At 35.8% G+C, this 6,430-nt stretch overlaps 1 pseudogene; it reads right to left on the bottom strand.

The window, feature by feature from the left end:
* Nucleotides 1-4,607: 4,607 nt before the first annotated feature.
* LOC144320074 (elongation factor 1-alpha 1 pseudogene) lies at nt 4,608-6,169 on the bottom strand (annotated as a pseudogene).
* Between the last annotated feature and the right edge of the window lie 261 nt (nt 6,170-6,430).

Here is a 6,430-nt window from a genome sequence, read left to right as displayed (position 1 = left end):
AACTTTCACATATATAAGACAGCAGAACCTCTAATTACCCTAGCACTTTAAAACGCTTTTCTTTTAGAAAAGTGTGTTACGATTGCCATCTAAATAGGTTGGAAAGAGGAATAAAGTAATCTTATTATATCATGTGGCAAACAGCATGAAATATTCCAAACCATAATTCACAAAATGATACCCTAGAAAAAGGCACAGAGCTCAAAGAAAAAAAGTAATTGGAAAATATTAGAAATATAAAGGACATCTGGGATCCCTGGGTGGCTCAGAGGTTTAGCACCTGCCCTCAGCCCAGAGCATGATCCTGGAGGCCCCGCGATCGAATCCCACATCGGCCTCCCTGTGTGGAGCCTGCTTCTCTCTGTCTCTGTCTCTGTCTGTCTGTCTGTCTCTCTCTGTGTCTCTCATGAATAAATAAATAAAATCTTAAAAAAAAAAGAAAAGAAAAGAAAAGAAAAGAAAAGAAAAGAAAAGAAAAGAAAAGAAAAGAAATATAAAGGACACCAAAATGCTTTACAAAGCCAGTGAATACTATTTAAACATTATTACTTAAACACCCAAGCCAATAGGCTCCCACATAAAATTTGTGTCAGCCTGAGCTTGTTAAAGGGTTTCTATAAGTAGAAAAAAAACAGTATTTTCTCTTTTTTTTACTTTTCATAAGAAAGACTCTGAGGTAAAATAATAGAAGTCATTTAAAAAATGGGTTATATTATTACTCAATCCTAGTGAAAACATTAAAGCTATACATTTGGAAATATCTGTATAAGCAAACATTTCACTATGAAGTTCCTCTATAAAAATATATCTATGGTGAATATTAAATTTTAACATGTCAATTCATTCAACTATATTTTTGAACCTAAATATATATACATTGAAATGTTTCTACTTAACAAAAGTAGAAAAATACTATTACAGGAAGGAAAAAGGCAGTTTTCCAAAAGTATATTTAGTATGATTCAAATACTGTGAAGAAAACATACGTGATTTCCTATAGTTTTACACATGTCCAAACTTTGGCTAATTCTTGTATATTAAGAAAGGATATATTTCAGTAATAATTATGAAGCATAAAAACAGTGAAAGATTGTATGCTTCAGGTTAGATCTATATACATGAGGAATTTGCAATCTGAAAATTTACACATAAGACAGACTGCATTGAGAAAATATATTTTTAAAAAAGAAAGACAATTTTGTCATAAAATATTAAAATAAATGTCTTAAGTCTAATTAAAATATATTAAACTCACTTTAGAATGAGATTTTTTATTTTCAAGTATGTGATTCTATAACATAGACTGTTTTATTCTCTTTTCTCACTTATCAATACCTATCAGTTTTCCTCTAAATCATAGAGCTTCTGAACATTTTCTGAAGAATTGACATTATTTTAATTCCTCAATACATTTTTCCAAAAAGTTAAGATGTATACCCATAAGCAAATTGCAAACTGCAAAGTCTACCTAAATCTCCTAGTTTGTCTGATACTCCAGTAATTTCAAACAAACAGCGTTACATTAGCTCTATCTTTAGTACAAACTTTAATGACAAGGAATTCACACTTATGAAGAAAGAAGAGAACTGAGTTCCAGTGGTTTATGGCAAAAAAAGGGGGGAGGGTATGTTCAAGGGAAATTATGCCTAATTGATTTTACTTTTTGTGTATAAGGTAAAATAATATATGTTATAAAAGGAAAATAAGAATCAGAAGAAATTCAATATGTGACCTCAGACACACATAGTATCATAAATACTCCTATATGGGTTTCTAAAAAATAAATACAAGTATAGTTTAGACCGGAAACAAAATATCAGGCAGTTGATCATCTGAGATTTTTATTATTCTTTGTGTGCATGCATGCATGTGTGTGCTCCATATATAGCCATGATTGTTCAAATTAAGAAAAAATCCTACAGTAATTATTTCTCCAAGAGATACGCCCTAAAGTAGCCAAGAACCAGAAAATACAGTATGGCTCTCACCATAGTATTCTATCTTTTAATATAAAAAGGACTCAGGCAAAATGTCAAATGATATAAAATAATTATGTTATCAGCATCTAGACTAATTCTTATTTTCCTTATGTAATCTCTATTATTTTCCCTTAGTTATGTCAAAAAATAAAATTTATGGGGAATAATTTCCATTGGATACAGGAAATTATAACCAAAACCTCTAAAATGTTTGTCGAATGAATAAATAATTATTTAAATGACACCATAGAGAAAAGGGCTTTAAAAAATATCATTCTACTGTTAAAAAGCTATTGTAGTATAATTTAGCTTTATAACATCTTCTTAGTTATCTTTAAGCATAAATTCTATTATTTTCCACCTGATGTTGAAAAAGGAATTTTTATGCTGTGAGCTACAAAGGAAGACATTTTTAGAATTGTTGAAATACTGCTGTGCAGAAAGAACATCAAATCAAACAGAAATAATGTCACTAAAATATGTACCGCGTGTGCATCAATATATTGCCCTGGTTTGCATGACTGACTCCTACACAGCACACTCCAGTAACCATGGGTTTTTGAATATTAAGTCTGTGAGGACTAATTGCAATTTATTGAATATGTCAGTGAAGCAGAACTTCAGTAAATCAAGTCCAAGTAGTAGGTAGGTTATAGCATTTTTTTCCCCTGTTCTTTTAACCAAATGACGATTTCTTCTTCAGTTATTTCTTTCAATCAGCAAAAGTTACAAATAGTCTAGGAACTCACTGTGGCAGAAGAGTAATGGTTGAAAGACCAGATGATCCTGTTTTATGACCCTTGGCACAAAGATTAAACCCTCTATTTCCAGCAATGCACAATTTCATGCTATTTCAGGGAGCTTGACCCTGAACTGAACTTCCTTCAGACTGTTCAGTTCAATCTGAAATATAAGAGTTACTGACAGTCTGTAGCATGTAATGAAAAAAATAATGGAGGGACAGCTGTCTGCTTTCACAACCCTGCCATTGATGTTGCAAGAGGAAAAACTGTGGGGATGGTGGATTCAGAAGAAAATGAGTTGGGATTTAACATTTGTAAAGAGGAATCCTTTTGTTATGTACTGATTTGGAGTAAATCTGTGGCAGTGGAATCAAATTTGGGACAGTTTTCTTTGCAAAGTAGAAAGGAACATAACCAATTTTCTAATAGCTGATTATGTTGTGTTTATCTGGGCTCCTGATTAAATGTTATATATTATTTTTCTTTCTTAAATCTGATACCATTTGAAATATACAAGAAAATTTCTTGAATAAGGGCAAAATTATAATATTACCAATTTTAAATTCCTTGTAGAATTATTTTTTATTTAAATCATTATATTGGAGAATATACTGAGTTCTTTGTATTTGGAATTAAAATATCAAAGATTATGACATTTATAGGTATGTTTTTAAGAGTGTATAGAACCTCTTATTCTCGAGTGCTTGGGTGTCTCAGTCTGTTAAGCTTCTGCCTTCAGCTCAGGTCATGATCCCAGAGTATGAGATAGAGTCCCACATCAGCCTCCCTGCCTGGTGGGGAGTCTGCTTCTCCCTTTACTCCTCCCCTCTGTCTGCACTTTCTCTCTCTCTCTCTCTCTCAAATAAATAGATTCTTTTAAAAAAAAAAAAACAAAAACAAAACAACAACAACAAAAAAACCCTTCTTATTCTAATATAAACAATACAGAAAATTTGTCTTTGAGAAGTTTCGGTTTCCACTACAATAGCATAATAAGCAAGAAGACGTGACACAGATTCCATTAAAACTTTCAAAAACTCAAATTTAATGATGGCAATTATCACTGAGTTTTGTGACTTAAATCTATGAAATATGACATTGAAAACTTTGGAGAAGAGCAATTTAGAATGCTGAAAGTACTTGCACAGCTCTGAATTGAAACATGAAATTCTTGAAAGGTTTCTGGAAAATACAACACTGTCTCTGGAACGAATACAGAAGCTCCCTTCCACAATTTAAAGACACTGCACAGCAGTTGTCAATAACATTCACAAAATAAAATAATAGGGGAACTGATACACTTTATTGGCTCATGTACTTTTTTAATAAATTATAAAATATCATTTCAATTAGTATAAATGGTAATATTAAACAGAATTAATCTTTACTCACAGGGTTAGTAATTTTGTTAAATGAGAGCTAAAAACTTGGGGGAAAAGCAATTGAACTTTGACAATTCATGTTAAATGGAATAAATGACTTCTCCATTTATTTTTATTATTTCCTCTCATTAAACTTTTGTTTTAATGGGTCTCAAAATTCTGTGACAGATTTTTGGTCAAGTTTTTTCCATTAAAAAGTATTGATTTTAAAAACTAAGAACTTAAAACTGCCACACACATGAAAAAACAAATGGGGGCAGCCGGAGTGGCTCAGTGGTTTAGAGCCACCTTCGGCCCAGGGCGTGATCCTGGGGACCCGGGATCGAGTCCCCCATCGAGTTCCCTGCATGGAGCCTGCTTCTCCCTCTGCCTGTGTCTCTGCCTCTCTCTCTCTCCTCTCTCTCATGAATGTTTAAATAAAATCTTTTTAAAAATTAAAAAAAAAAAAAACAGCCCACAAAACATTCTCCTTTCCTCCTGAAGGTTTTATGATGCATTTTATCATTAACCAGTCTTTTACTATTAAACTTAAATGGCCAGTTGACACAAACAGTTCTGAGACTGTTCTTCCACCACTGATTAAGACTGGGGTGGCAGGTATTAAGGATAACATTCATTTAGTCTTCTGAGCTTTCTGGGCCGACTTGGTGACTTTGCCAGCTCCAGCTGCCTTCTTGTCCACTGCTTTGATGACACCCACAGCAATCATCTGTCTCATCTCACGAACAGCAGAACGGCCCAGAGGAGGATAGTCAGAGAAGCTCTCGACACACATAGGTTCGCCAGGAACCATATCAACAATGGCAGCATCCCCAGATTTCAAGAACTTGGGACCATCTTCCAGCTTTTTTCCAGAATGATGATCTGTCTTCTCCTTCAGCTCAGCAAACTTGCCAGCAATGTGAGCTGTGTGACAATCCAGCAGAGGTGCATATCCAGCACTGATTTGGCCTGGATGGTTCAGGATAATCGCCTGAGCCATGAAGCCAGCGGCTTCCATTGGTGGGTCATTTTTGCTGTCAACAGCCACATTGCCACCACGAACATCTTTGACAGATATGTTCTTCACATCGAAGCCCACATTGTTCCCAGGAAGAGCCTCACTCAAAGCTTTATGGTGTATTTCAGCCAACTTAACTTCAGTTGTAACATTGACTGGAGCAAAGGTGACCACCATGCCAGGCTTAAGAACACCAGTCTCCACTTGACCCACGGGGACAGTACCAATACCACCAATTTTGTAGATGTCCCAGAGAGGCAGAAACAAGGGCTTATCAGTTGGGATGAGTTGGTGGCAGAATGCAATCCAGAGCTTCAAGCAGTGTGGTTCCACTGGCATTCCCATCTTTACGCGTGGCTTTCCACTCCTTGAACCAAGGCATGTTAGCACTTGACTCCAGCATGTTGTCACCATTCCAACCAGAAATTGGCACAAATGCTACTGTGTTGGGATTGTACCCAATTTTCTTACTGTAGGTGCTGACTTCCTCAACGATTTCCTCGTATCTCTCCTGGCTGTAGGGTGGCTCAGTGGAATCCATTTTGTTAATACCAACAATTAGTTGTTTTACACCCAGTGTTTAAGCCAGAAGTGCATGCTCACGGGTCTCCCTATTCTTGTGGATACCTGCTTCAAATTCACCAACACCAGCAGCTGCAATCAGGACAGCACAGTTGGCCTGAGATGGGCCTGTAATCATGTTTTTGATAAAGTCTCTGTGTCCTGGGGCATCAGTGATGGTCACATAAAACTTGCTGGTCTCAAATTTCCACAGGGAGATACCAATGATGATACCATGTTCACCTTCAGCTTCCAGTTTATCCAAAACCCAGGTATACTTGAAGGAGCCTTTTCCCATCTCAGCAGCCTCCTTCTCAAATTTTTTGATAGTTCTTTTGTTGATCTCACCACATTTGTAGATCAGATGGCCAGTAGTGGTAGACTTGCCCGAATCTACGTGTCCAATGACAGCGATGTTGATGTGAGTCTTTTCCTTTCCCATTTTGGTTTAGGTTTAGCAGTGGTTTTCACGACACCTGTGTTCTGGCGGCAAACCCGTTGCAAAAAAGCGATTTCTCCATTTATGAATACAAAGCCAACTAGTTCTAATTTTCTCTCTCACTGTGTCAGGATAATATGAAGTTAAGTATTACACATTACATCTCAGAGTGATGTAAATCACAGACATCTTTGTAGTATCCTTATAAAGGTAATATGGTTAGAGAGGACATGTGCAATTTGACTTCAGGTTAGACAGATGATCCAGACTTAGAGTTCCCAGTTTACAGCGATTGGTCCAAGAGGAGATCACATGATTCCAACAGC

Source organism: Canis aureus, chromosome 9 (assembly GCF_053574225.1).
Source record: "Canis aureus isolate CA01 chromosome 9, VMU_Caureus_v.1.0, whole genome shotgun sequence".
NCBI classification, from domain to species: Eukaryota; Metazoa; Chordata; class Mammalia; order Carnivora; family Canidae; genus Canis; species Canis aureus.
This window is presented reverse-complemented; position numbering and strand designations above follow the sequence as displayed.